Raw genomic sequence first — 14,339 nt, 5'->3', positions numbered from 1 at the left:
CCGGGGCCTTCAGGTCGCTCCCCAACCTTCCCTAAACTATAAAGAACAGCTGGAGGCCATAGGTCCCACAGCCCGCTCAGGGACGCTCAGGGACACTCTGGGGTTCGAGACTTCCTGGCAGCGGAGAGGACCGCCCCGAGGGGAGGGTCCGTGCGGGAAGAGTTCGGGCCTCCTTTTCTCACACTTCCTTAGGACATCGGGCCCTGGCGTGCCTACGGCCGGCAGAGGGCGCGGGGCGGCTTCACGCTGCCCGGGGCCGAAGGGGTCGCGCGGCCCGGGGCGCGCCGTCGGAGCCGGAGGGCAGCGGGGCTCCCGGCCCGCCCTCGGCGGGCAGGAGTGAGGGCGGGACCGCGAGTGGATGGGGCGGGGCTCGAGGGCGGGGCGCCGCGGGCGGGGCACGGGGGCGGGGCCGCGAGCGGGGGGCGGCGGCGGCGGCGGCAGCGGCGGCGGCGGCAGCCGTGGAGGAGGAGAACATGGCGGCCGCGGAGAGCGGCTGAAATGCCTGTTCTTCAGGCCGGGCGAGCGGGAGACTGACGCGATTCACCTCGTCCTGTCGTCCGTCGGTCGGAGCGCGGCCTCAAGCGCTTCGGCTGCAGTTCGCTGCTGTTCCCTCGAGCACAGCTTGTGCCGGGGTGGTTCTGCATCCCCCTGAAGTGGGGGGACTCCTGCTCCCAAGGAGGGGGGCCGGAGAGCCGAGGCGGCGGCGGCGGCGGCGACGGGCCGCCTGGGCCCCGGGGACGGGCGCCCGGCCGGAGGAGCGGCGGAGTCCGCGGCGGCGCCGCCACAGTCGCGAGCGAGCGCGGCGCAGGGGAGCGCGGCCCAGAGGCGGCGGCGGCGGCAGAGGCAGGTGAGTGGCGGCGGTGGCGGTGGCGGCGGCGGCGGCGGCGGCGGCGGCGGGAGCCTCGCGGTGGGTGCAGCTGTCACGAGCCGCGCGGCCGCGGCGGCCCTAGGGGGCGGGGAGCAGCTGGCGCCCTCCGTCCGGGCTCTGCTTGCTCTGGGACCCATCTCCCGCTGCCACTTTTCTCGAGTTCCCCCGCTGGCCTGGCGCGGCTGCAGGGGGCGGAGGTCGCAGCTGTCACGGCACCAGCTGGGGGCTGCTCGGGGCGAGCGGCGCGCTGCAGAGCGCCGTCCCTGCGGCGCACTCCAGTTGCCCTAGTTAGTGGAGTGCGAGCATCCGCGGAGGGCGCGCGGCCGCGGGCCGGGTGGGGAGCGGGCGCCCCGAGCCGCGGCCGAAAGGGGGAGCCGGAAGTAGGCGCGGGCGCCCCTCGGCCCCGACGAGCAAGCACGGTGACCTTGGCCAGCCCGTCAGCCTCTCTGAATCTTGTTCGCCGGGACAGCGAGATGGGGGCGACCTAGGCATGCCTTTCTGTGGGTGCAGCTTTCGACGGCCCCTTTGCCTAGCCTGGCTGCACTTGCCTTTCTCCCTTTGGGACCAGGGTTTCGGAGGTAGGAATGGGCGGATAAAGGAGATTTTCCTCTTACGGCTGAAATTTGGTCCCCTTGCAAGGTTCTGCTGAAAGGACCTAGAAAGACAAGCAACACACGCTGGTCCAACGATTGTAGGTAGGGCTGGTTAATGGTCAGTGCTGGAACTTGAGCTCTCCATAGTCGTTTGGAAGAGAAACTGGACACCGGGGTCCTCGGTCCTTACCACACCTCTGCGGTGGCTCGTTTAATTTTATTTGTACATGCATTAAAAAAAAAAAAAAGCAGTCACTCCCATGGGCCAGACACCCTGTAGTGTGACGATGTTAGAGGGAGACGGAGGGATTGACAATACACACTGTGTGTGACAAGGACAAGCCCAGGTGCTGTGGCCGAAGAGTTTGGTAGGGAGAGAAACTTTAAGCTGGGGAGTATGTTAGCCTTTCTGGCTCCTCTATCCTTATAGACACACTGAAGAGGCGAGGCAGGTGTCCTTGTGGAGAAGGTGACTTCTCTTTTTCTCTTTTCAAACAGTAAGTTTTTTAAATGTGAAGTGTGATGTTGGCGAGTAAGGAGTTCGTAGGTGAATCGCTGTCCCAGCACCCGGTGATTGACAAGAGAAATGATGGTGATGATTTGTGAAGCATAATGCTTTCACTTCATGAAGAAGTCTTTTAACTGTCTGCAGGGCAGTCCTGCAGTGAAGCCCACACTCTGTGGTAGAGTCCTAGGGGTGGATCTCAAGGGTTAAATTTGAGGTTTGCTTCCTTGGCTGGAATTGGTTGGAGGTTAGTCTTGAAGAAAAAAAAAAAAAGAGTCGGCCAAAGGGGCCTCATTTAGCTTCACAGAAGCTGTGATGTAGCAGGAGGGGGTCGGATTTCTTCATGTTGGGAATAAGGTGAAAAGAAAGTATTTGCATTTGCGTATTTGCTTGGGTCTTTAGCTCTCGAGCTAGAAATAGTTTTGGGTTAAAGGTAGCCATGGGATTTGATTCAGTTTCATAAATAGGCATTCCTCGAGTAATTTGTCATGAAGTAGGTAAAATGGAAGTGTTTCTGCTTAATAATCTCTTGTACTCTGTGGAAAGGGCCAAGTTGGTTCTGTGACCTAAAGTCTGTCTTGTTTTCTCTCCATTTCTTATTCAGACTTCAGGAGCTCGGAGAGAAAATTCGAGGCTCGTTGCTTGTAAGAGTCGGTTTGATTTTTGCAGACATTTTATGTTAATCTATTACACGTATTTAATCCATACTGAACTTTGGTTTATAGATGCAAAGCTTAAATTTTACATAATTTACAGTTAATCTCTTCCTTATTTCTGAGAAAATTTATAGGGTTGTGTCTATAAAATTGCTTTTGTGTGTGTGGTTTAAGCCGAGGGAATGTTTTTAGATCTATAATTTTGGCTAAGCGGTTTTATTGAGAGGAAATACAAACTCTATGGAACTAATGACGATTGTTCACTTTAACCGGTGTTATCTAGACAATGCATTTCTTTTTCCTGCTTTCTGACATTTGTTTTTATTTCTCCCTCAGTTCCAGGATTTTATTTCTAGAAATTTGGGTTGGAATCAGAAGCAGCAGTTTGTATAATTCCGAGACTTGCTTATGCCAGGAAGCAGTAAGGGCAACCTGAGGTGGGGGTGACGGGAAGACGCTGCTGCTACTACTAAAGACGTTTCTTTGACTGCTACAGGAGTTAGGGTCCCAGGATAGATCTATTTTTTCTGAATTTCCCATTTTCGTTTATGTGTTGATCTTTTGGTGGGCAGAGGATTAGGAGCTATAGTGCTGACTGGTGTATACTGAAAAACTGTTGGCAAAGTGTCATGTTTCTAACTCTACAGTGAAGGGTGGTACACAGGTTGAAATAACTTAAATGTGTTGTTCCCAGGATGGAATGTTCTCTTCATGTCCTCTTGATCCTTTTAATCCAGGGAGCGATCTTCACCAGGACTTAATGTTGAGTAAGTGAGGGTGGTGGAGAGGTGCTGAAAGGCAGATCGAGAGAGAGAGAGAGAGAGAGAGAGAGAGAGAGAGAGAGAGAGAGAGAGAGAGAGAGGATGTCGGGCATCCCTGGGAAAAGCTGTTTCCAATCAGGCTCTGGACCAGGTGCTACTAATTGTTTTTCAAGGACGTTTAGCTTTCCTTGTTCAGTTGTCACCAGCTTCACACGCCTTCTCTTGGGGCAACAGCGCCTCTGTTTCTTGCTTCAGTTTGCTGTACTTTCTGCCAAGGAGTCCAAGTTGTTTGTTGTGTTGCGTTTTTTTTTTTTTTTTTTTTTTACAGAGTTGGCTGTCCTTAAGCTATGGTCCATCTTAGGTTTCATTTTAGGCAAGTATGGAGTTCAACCTAAGTACACAAGACTCAGTAGAGTTTCTAGGTTGTGAATAGAGGTCCCTACGATGCTCATTATGGTCTTGGCATTGATAATCATAGTAATTCTCAGAGGGCTGGCTTTTACTTTCCTGGCAGAGGTTCAAAAATCATTGTGGTGGGTGCTTTGCTGCATTACCTGCAAACTCTGGATGCTAACACGGGTGTGGAGTTGGATGGGATACTCTGGCTTTAGGAGCTGCATGACAGAGCCCTAGATCTGGTCTGGGTTACAGAACTGTACAGAATTTTATGCTTCTCCTTATTTGTATAGATTTGACCCTACAATGGAATAGACTAGAGACCATAGGAACAGATTCCTCCATTGCTCTGTCACGTTAACCAATCACTTTCTCTTTTGTCATTGGCCATCGAGGATAGATAGGCCTTGTGGGCTCGCTCTTTCCTTCTTTCTTTCTTACCATAGGAAGTGATGTGTAGGCATCTTAAGCTTTAAATTTTAGTTAGACTGTATGCCTATTCCTTTTTTTTTTTTTTGGTTTTTCGAAACAGGGTTTCTCTGTATAGCCCTGGCTGTTCTGGAACTCACTTTGTAGACCAGGCTGGCCTCGAACTCAGAAATCAGCCTGCCTCTGCCTCCCAAGTGCTGGGATTAAAGGCATGTGCCACCACGCCCGGCTATTCTTAGTTACTTAATTTAATGATATATAACTTTTTTTTCCCTATAACCTAGTGTAGTTTTGGAAATGGCTTGTGACTGTGTGGTATATGAGTTACTGGAGAGCTTAGAAATCATTATTTTATATTTTCTTGGACATACTGCTTAATGTAGGAGGTCATTATTAAACACTGACACCAATGTGTAAGTCTTCCATTAGTGCAAGCTAAAGAGGTTGCATCCTGGTTCCCTCCATGAGCCCATCCATAGCAGAGTGTTTTATTTGTTTTATGATAAGGAGAGTTAAACCCAGGGTCCTTTGAATGCTAGGCAGGCCACTTATCGCTCAGCTGAGCCCCCAGTTCTTTCTCACTTGGATTTTAACGCACTTGTGCTGAGTTGCCCAGGCTGTGTCAAAGTTTCAGTCCTCCTGCCTCAGCCTCCCGGTACCCAGGATTACAGAGGTGATATTGCTGTGCTCAGACCCCAGACCAGCACTTCTGAGATTCTCTAAAGTGACAGGCTTCCTCAGTGTAGGAATAACATTTAACGCTAAGTAACTTATGCCAATAGAGACACTGTCGTTCTTTGAGGTGAAAGTAATCAGTCTAGTCCTGCTCACCTTTTGTTCTTTTAACACATACACACACACACACACACACACACACACACACACACACCATACATATTTCAGTGAGGAGGGGAGGGACATGCATAGTATTGAGTGACCCTGGGGTCTGATCGCTAGGAACAGAGATCAGACTGATGAGAATGAGAGGTGTAATATGCCAGAATAGAGGTGTAATCCCACCATCAGAGTCCGAATCCTAACAGCAGATTCTCCAACTCTCCCACAGTGATGCCTTCAAACAAACAAACAAACAAACATTTGTTTATGTGTGTGTGTTTGGTCACACTCATGTCATGGCACACATGTCTAAATCAGAGGACAACTTTTGGGAGTGGGTTCTCTCTTCCTGCCATGTGAGTTTCAGAGATTGGACTTGGGTCTATGGCTTCTCAGCCAGCATCTTTACTGACCAAATCATCTCATTGACCCAGGTCCTATATTTTTATCCACTTTGTTTGTAGCTTTTTACCCATCAGTTTGCAATTTTGAGGCAATTTTGAGGTTGTTTTAGAAATTGAACCTTGACTTTCTTCAGAGGGGGTGTTAGGTCGTGGCTCTTCCAGATTCCTAGCTTCTGCAACCTTAGGTATTTAAACCTTATGTTTTCATATTTAACATTGGAACAATGTACTCAATTTCATATTATTGCGCTTTTAAAAATGAAGCTAAGTAATATTGTTTAGCTGTGATCTGGCACGTAGTAAACATCAGCTTGTTAGCAGGTGGACATTCCACTCCCAACTCATCATCCAGGCTCTCACTCTTTCCTTCATATTTTTTGTATGTTCTTTTTTTTTTTTTTCTGGTTGAATAATCTGACCCCGGCTGCGTGACCCTGCTGGAGCGATGGGAGTCACTGTGACGGTCTGAGCCTCTTTGCCGTCAAGTGAGCTATTGGTCAGATTTCACTTTTCTTTTTGTGTGAAAATTATAATTTATGTTTAGAGCTATTTGCCTTGCATTTGCCTTTCTAATTTATTCTACACATAGCTACTGAAAAAAAAATCCTTTCTAAATGTCATTTGATGTTTTTCGTGAAGATTACAAATTTATCAAACCCTAAAACATTTAAGTGGAGTCTTTTATTTCCCATTCCAGAAAATCTGCTGTAGATAACGTCAGAAATGCTTTATAACCTGCAAAGTACTACATAAGTGAAGAAAGCGTTATAATCTCCCAGAGTCCAGTCGGGGGACATAGTAAGACCCTGACTTAAAAATAGTCACCTGAGAGAAACCCTGTCTTGAAAAAAAAAGTCACCTCTAGGAATGTTGCTTCTTAGCTTACATTTCATTTCTTTTCTTTTTCTTTTTTTAAAGATTTATTTATTATTGTATGTAAGTACACTGTAGCTGTCTTCAGACACACCAGAAGAGGGCGTCAGATCTCATTATGTTGTGAGCCACTACGTGGTTGCTGGGATTTGAACTCAGGACTCAGAAGAGCAATCAGTGCTCTTAACCACTGAGCCATCTCTCCAGCCTCTCATTTTCTTTACTTAAATTGTGTCTCCTTTTCTTTTATGTTCTCTTGATATTCAAAAACAGTGTTAGAGCTGGTCTATTACAGCTGGTCTCCAATCCATAAGCATCTCTCACTTTTCTGCATAGTCCCTCCTTCTTTTTTTTCCCTGCCTCCTTCATTCCCTCCCTACTCAGACTAGTATATCCTTGAGGTTGCAGGAACCACAGCATTCAGAGTAGAAGAGCTTTAAAGTTTATTTAGAATAATCTCTGTAACATTATAGAGGAGATAACTAGGTCCAGGCTTATCTTTAGATCAGCCAGTCATTGATAGAGACTGCCCAGAAGGGGCAGTGATGTAGCTTAGTGGTGAGTGCTCACCTGGCTCACCTGAGACCTTATGTTCATTCTCATGAATGGTGAATAAAGAAAACATTTTAAAATAATTTTAAAACATTTTAAAAAATTAAAAAATGTTTCTGTATTGAATATGTATAGGTTTTTTTGTCATCATTCTCTAAATAATACAATATGATAAAATTTAAAGCCTTGATATTGTATTAGGGGTTGTAAGTAATCTAGTAGTACTTTAGAGTGTACAAGGTTAAGAATAAAGGTTATGTGGAAACACTATGTCATTTTATGTAATGCACTTGAACACCCATATATTTTGATATCTCCATGTGTTTCTGGAATCAGTCTGTCATAAATACCGAGAGACAACTTAATTTTAACAAGGAAGTAATTAAGACCATTTCCTCTCAAAAATTTCAAAAAGTATTTGGAGAGGAATACCTGCTTTTCTTGTATTGATCTCATTCAGAATCAGCAAATATTTATTGAGTGTTGTCTCTGAGCCAGGTAATATGCTAACTCTACCAACCACATTTTATAAACAAGGAAATAAGGCACAGGGAAGTTAAGTGGCCAGTGTAAGATCACATGGATTGGTCTTAGGATGGCATTGGAGCCTTGGATGGCTGACTGGAAGTCCCATTCATACCTTGAAACTGGCCTCTATTCAAGAGTGTTTGCCACACTTGGATACATTAGAGCCAGCCCTCCTTTCTGGACTTTCTTTGGGTTCCATACAGACACTGTAAGACTCCTGCAACTTTACTTCTTTCTGGTAACCTAGGTACCATGTAGAGTGAAAGTGTCGCTTTAAGATTCTTGTGCTCTCTGGTCTCACCTTTGTACTTTAGTAATGTTGATTCTTTTGTGCTTCTGTCCAGAGAAGCTTATCTTTGAATGACTGGTTTTGGATTCTTAGCAATAAAATTCTGCCTCTTAAGTTTTGATAGTGTTTAAATAAAGCTTAAGGTATTTCCTTTTGTTTGGAACAAATTATTTGATCATTCTCTGTGTTTGCAGTGTGTTTTAGATGGTCATCTTACTGTGTTTTAATATATTGTATCTTAAAATTTTGGTTTGCCTATATGGTTGAAATCTTTACATACTTATATTATCAGTCATAGATTTCATTGTGTGTATATATTTAAATATATCACATTGTATTTGATCAGATAGTTGAAGGATAAAATGCCCTTGTTTTTTGAAATGTATAATACTAGCTTGACTTTGGCAAGTTTGTTTGAAGGAAGTCAGGGAAAAGTTATTTGCTCTACAAATTCCTGGCTATACCTCGGGAATGCTTCGACTTTAGATGGCACAGGAAGTCTGTAATTGGTTCTAAGTAGCTACGGTCATTCACTGAAGCTACCTGAGTACCTTGTTCAAGGTGCTGTGCTGTTAAAAGATAAAGAAGTGAAATGATAAGATACAAATTCTATTCTTAAGGTGATTGTGACCTAGGAGAAGTGATAAGACAACACATGTACTTGTAATATTAATTAAATGTGATGTGTGCTGTGAGAGGCATGTTGGGACAGCTGTGTGCTTGAGGATCCAGGGAGAGAGAGAGCAAGCGAGCAGTTACCTCATTTGAGAGAGAGGTCAAGGCAGTTTTCATGGTGGGCATGCACTGAAACCTGGGTGTGCTTTCTGTAAGGGTGGGATGAAGAGGGCGGTGTCCTCAGGAAGATAAAGGGGACAAGCAGCAGAGGCAGGGGAGTTGGGTTTCTTAGCACGTGACGAAGGTGAGTGTGTGGAGACAGGAGAACATCAAACTAAGTGAGAGTGGAAGCAGACTTCAAATTGAAGTCATGTGATGCTGATGAACTTTCAATGGCAGAGATAGTGGGAACAGTATGTAGTAAGTATGTAGATGATAGTGGGAACAGTATGTAGTAAGTATGTAGATGATAGTGGGAACAGTATGTAGTAAGTATGTAGATGATAGTGGGAATACTACGTAGTAAGTATGTAGATGATAGTGGGAATACTACGTAGTAAGTATGTAGATCATAGTGGGAATACTACGTAGTAAGTATGTAGATCATAGTGGGAACAGTATGTAGTAAGTATGTAGATCATAGTGGGAATACTACGCAGTAAGTATGTAGATCTGGATGAGAATGAGAAATGTCAGTTTTCCAAATTCATGTGGATCTTTTCTTGGCAGGTTTTTATATCCCAAATTTTATATTTTTATAATTTTTGAAATGATTCCACATGTAAGGTTTACCACATTGGGAACATTTTCACTCATTTTTATGTATATTTATAAACAGATCACATGGTTTTTGAAATGAAATTAGTATAAAATCTTTTTAACCTGCCTTATACTTTTTTTTAAAGCAGCAGCTATTCTTTTAGACAGTGCATTATCATATGATATTTTAAAATTTTTCTTTTATTTCTTGTATGTGTATGGGTATTTTGCCTGCATATATATCTGTGTGTACCTACCCATCATATGCATACCTGATACACTCAGAGACCAGAAGATGGTGTGCAAAAGGAGTTACAGATAGTTGTTACCTACCTGCCATGTGGGTGCAGGGAATTGAACCAGGGTCCCTCTGGAAGAGCCCTCAGTGCTCTTAACCATGCCACCATCTCTCTACCTTTGACTTTTTAAATCTATTTATCTATTTATTTTTGGCATTTTGAGACAGGGTTTCACTGTGTAGCACTGGCTGGCCTGGAACTTTGTAGCCCAAGCTGGCTTAAACTCACTGTGCTGCCTCTCCTGAGTGCTAGGATGGATCAAAGGCATGCACCACTATGCCTGACCTCATCTGACATTTTCAAACTGATACAGTAGAGTTGTTTTTCATTGCAAAGATGTCTTTTCCTTGTCTGCATGCACCTGATTGTATAATAGAGATTGATTATACAAGTTGGAAACCCCCAGCTCTCAATATTCTTAACTATTTATTTATGCCCTACTGTGTTCCAGAAAGGATTTAAGGCAGGCTATGCTAGTAAGACTTGGTTCAGTAAGTCAAGGTTCTTGCTGCCAAACATGACAACCTGATCTCAATCCCAGGGACCCACATGGTAGAAGAGAACCAATCTCCTCAGAGCATCTCCTGACCTCCACCTGATGCTGTGGCGTGGACACACACACACATAAATATATGTGCTTTTGAAATAAGAGCCTTGGACCTTGTTACAGATGTGTGTATCCAACCAATGCCCTTAGCCAGGTGTAAGTTGAAAGAATAGTGTTGTTTTTTGCCAAACTGGTAGCATTTTTAGGTCTGGTTACAGTGCAGTTGGAAGGTTGTTGTTTAAGGGAAATTGGTTGTAAGGAACTAATAAAGAGTCTTGGATGGAGGTGCTGATGTGGATCAGTGTTTCTACAGTCAGATCTTCATCACTGTTTGGAAGCTGTTAGAGGTCAGTGGGCAAGGTCTTTCACTTTCTGTCTTTGTGATGTTGTGCACATTAGGGAGGCCCGGATAAAGAGAACCTTGGATTTATAATTTTACAAGGTAGATGTAGACTCCCAACACCACTTTGTATTGCAGTGGTCACCATGCAGCTCTGTATTCCATAGAGATTAATTGGTTACCTTTAGGCAAAAGACTTAGTGAGCATTGTCTAACTTGATGGTGGCTTCATCCACAAAAAGACAACTACCATTTACTGACGTTTTCTGTAATACCTGGTTATGTGGGGTATGCAGTCCTGCAAATAAGCCCATTGAGTCTGCCCCTCTTCTCTTCTCTTCTCTTCTCTTCTCTTCTCTTCTCTTCTCTTCTCTTCTCTTCTCTTCTCTTCTCTCTTTTTTTTTTTTTTTGGGGGGGGGGGTTCAAGACAGGGTTTCTCTGTGTAGCCCTGCTGTCCTGGAACTCACTCTGTAGACCAGGATGGCCTCGAACTCAGAAATGCGCCTGCCTCTGCCTCCCGAGTGCTGGGATTAAAGGTGTGCCACCAGGCCCGGCTGAGTCTGCCCCTTTTTGACAGCAGCTCTTTCTTAAAAGCAACTCAAGAAGAAATTACCTTTTCGAAGAAAACAGAGTTCAGTGCTGAAGAAAGGATATTGGAAATGGTATTTGGAAGCACATCCGTCCTGTTGGGTTTAATTGCTGGTGATGATGAATGTTAATTTGAAGAACTTTTTTACATGAACACTTGAATTCATGAACGAAGTTTTCTAACCTGTATAAAAACCTTGTAAAAGAGACATTTTAGTGGTTTCGAGCCCATCTGCTGAAAATATAAAAAGGTAATTTTATCTGATTAGCTTGTAAGAACAACTGATTGCCATCAGGAAATATGGAAATGCAGTAGCTGAATTTTAGCAAAAAGCCTTTGCATAAATGGTGAGTGGAATTGCAATTGAATATCATGTTTTATTCAGTGAAACCAGTAATGGAGTTCTTTTTGGGTTTTATTCATCTTTGCAAAGTATGTTTTTCAGCTGTGCTAACCATTAAAACCAAGCAAAATAGTTATTTATTATAAACACGAACTGAATTTAGGACTAGAGCCTCAAGCTGTAGTATTTAGGAAAGTATGAATGCAAGATTACCTCCCTCCCCATGTTTAAGTTGCAGTACTGTCAAAAAGTAGTGGAATTGATGATAGCATTTATTAAAAAGGGATGTAGCTTTTATGAATCAATGAGTAAAATAATTGTTTAAAATTGTTTAGTTTGTTGTAATGGATGATTCTTAAATTTATATTTTATATATTTTATAAAGTATATAATTTATCAGCTTTGTGTACAGTATATATAAATCATAAACATACATATGCCTGATTTGCTGTTAAAAAACTTTAAAGCTATGGGATAAATGATAAAAATTGTTACCACTATTCCATAGCAGAGGTTAACTTGGAGTTTATGGGCTAATAGCCTCTAGATTGGCTTTAGTCTGTAAACACTTCATATGTAAAATTCTGTGAGGTTATCGTTTCTCTAGGAGAGGGTCTACATATCTCACCAAATTCCAGAAAGCATCCATCATCCCCTATGTTGCTGAGGACAGGGACCTCAATAACACTATTCATCCAGTTTTACCCTGTTGCCAAGTTGAATGGATATATCTGATGTCATTATTCAAGCCCGCAGTATGACTGGTTTTGCAGTTTTTCCATTTTGCAATAGATGTGATTGCAGAGGCCTTTGGCCTTTACAGGTGTTTGAGCTCTGTTTGTTGCACAACTGCCCAGCTCTACATTATTTGGTTTCTTTTATATATAATTTCTCCCTCAAGCCCTTCTTCCCAATTTTATAAAAATATGAATGAGAATATAGGTGTGCGTGTGTGATGGGTGGTGTGTGTGTGTGTGTGTGTGTGTGTGTGTGTGTGTGTCTGTCTGTCTGTCTGTCTGTCTAGGCAGTTCTACTGAATGGGTTAGGATTCAGAGTTGCTTGTTTATATACCTATTAGCCCTGAATCTCAGCCATACTAGAGTTTTTTGACACTGATTTGACATACTAAAAGCTTTCTGAGTGTATGGGCCCATTACTTTGTCCCTTCTTTCTCACTGTAATTTTAATTCAGGTCTACTTACAAATGTAGTATTTAAGTGGTTCTATAATCCATAGTGAATTGCTTCTGTTTTTTTTTTTCTTTATTTTATTTTCAAAATACTTATTTAGGTCTGGAGAGATGGCTCAGCAGTTTAGAGCATCGGCTGCTCTTTCAGAGGGCTCAGGTTTGGTTCCCAACACCTCCATGGCAGCTCACAACTGTCTGTGACTCCTGATTCTAGAAATGCAGTGCCTTCTCCTGGCTTCCACCAAGTATCAAGCACACACACACAGTAGTACATTTTCATGCAGGCAAAACATTCACACACATAAAATAAAAATAACTATTAAATAAAACCATTTGTTTGTGTGTGTGTGTTGTGTGCCATATGTACATGTGGCACATGTAGCACATGTATGCCTGTGTATCCATGTGGTGACCAGAGGGTTCATTCCAGGAGTTGGCTTTCTCTTTCCATCATGTGGGTCCCAGGAGTGGAACCCAGGTGATTAGACGTACTAAGTACTTTGGCCTACTGAGACATCTGCCAGCACCTCTTTTAGTTTTTGCTAAATTTTACTGTGAAATGATCATCCTGATATTTTGGGGGGCATGTGCATGATGTTTCTGTATGTGAGTTCATATATGTATGTACACATGCATCTGTGCATGTGTGTGCGCTTGTGTGTGTGTGTGTATGTGTGTGTGTGTGTATGTGTGTATGTGTGTATGTGTGTACAGGGTATGCATATAGATGCCAGAAGCTAGGAGTTGATGTCTGGTGTTTTCCTTGATCAACTTCCAACTCTTTATAAATTGAGACAGGATTTCTCAGAGCTCTTGGCCAGCCTGGCTTTCTTCCACAGGCCTCCCTCCCTACCTGGTGTTTACATGGGTGCTGAGGGTTCTGGTACAGGTGCTTGGCTTTTACCTACTGAGACACTCCCTGGCCCCTATCATTCTTTTTTTTTTTTTTTTTTTTTGCCTCATTTCTATTAAAATAAGGTTGTTCCATAGCCTATCACTTAAACCTTTCCAGTGTCTGGCACCAATCTGTTCTCTGGCTTTATTTTCAATTAGTGTTCTGCAATAGACTATCTAAAATAAAACTGTTGGCTTATTGTCCCCTAAATATCCTATTTCCTTATGCAGAATAGTTTCTCTTATTCTAGAACTATACCTATTCTTTAAAACTTCAGTCAGATTTTTCAGTTCTTGTCAATTTAAAGCTAAAGGTAGCATGTTCCTGCTGTGAACTCTTTTTGGTTTTCTTATTCATTTGATAATATATGTGTGTGTATGTGTATATATATATGTGTGTGTACACATATATGCATACATACACACACACATATATATGTATATATATATATGTTCTGTATGAATTGTTTTGCATGTTCTATTACCCATAATATGGTATAAAATGAGCAAAAAGGTTCATGTTTTATATTTTGTCCTCTGTGATGTCTTAGGCTCCATAAAAAATTAGCAAAAGACACTGATTAACTCACAATGCTGCTTGTGAATGTACTTAAAGAATGTGTGTGTGTGTGTGGTTTGAATATTCATAGACTATATATTCTAGGTCTATATTCTAGGATGTATAGTGAATTGAAAATAGAATATTACGTGGAGAACATGTTCTAAAGTGTGAAACGTTGACTGTAAAGGTTTATGCTGAAATGTCAGTAGTAGCTGTATGTGGTAATACATACTGTAAGTGGTAATACACACTGTATGTGGTAATACATACTGTACGTGGTAATGCACACTGTATGTGGTAATACATACTGTACGTGGTAATACACACTGTATGTGGTAATGCATACTATTGCTTAGGAGACTGAGGCAGGAAGATTTTTTTTTTTTACTCGTCTATCTGTTTCTTTTTTTTTCCTATCCTAGGTTTTTTATTATTCCAGATGAATTTGCAAATCGCCCTTTCTAACTCTGTGAAGAATTGGGTTGGAATTTTGATGGGGATTGCATTGAAT

At 42.9% G+C, this 14,339-nt stretch overlaps 1 protein-coding gene across 3 annotated transcripts in view; it reads left to right on the top strand.

Moving 5' to 3' along the window:
- Positions 1–438: 438 nt before the first annotated feature.
- The window catches only part of Ncoa1 (nuclear receptor coactivator 1), a 230,840-nt gene continuing 216,939 nt past the window's right edge, over positions 439–14,339 (top strand). Inside the window, exon 1 of one of the 3 annotated variants that reach the window (XM_021201369.2) lies at positions 439–847. The gene's annotated coding sequence lies outside the window, so the exon portion shown is untranslated. Of the gene's footprint in view, positions 848–1,210; positions 1,447–14,339 lie in introns of those variants that run through there. The other 2 variants (XM_029540757.1, XM_021201368.2) reach the window with 2 other exon arrangements.

Source organism: Mus pahari, chromosome 7 (genome assembly GCF_900095145.1).
Source record: "Mus pahari chromosome 7, PAHARI_EIJ_v1.1, whole genome shotgun sequence".
Lineage (NCBI taxonomy): Eukaryota > Metazoa > Chordata > Mammalia > Rodentia > Muridae > Mus > Mus pahari.
This window is presented reverse-complemented; position numbering and strand designations above follow the sequence as displayed.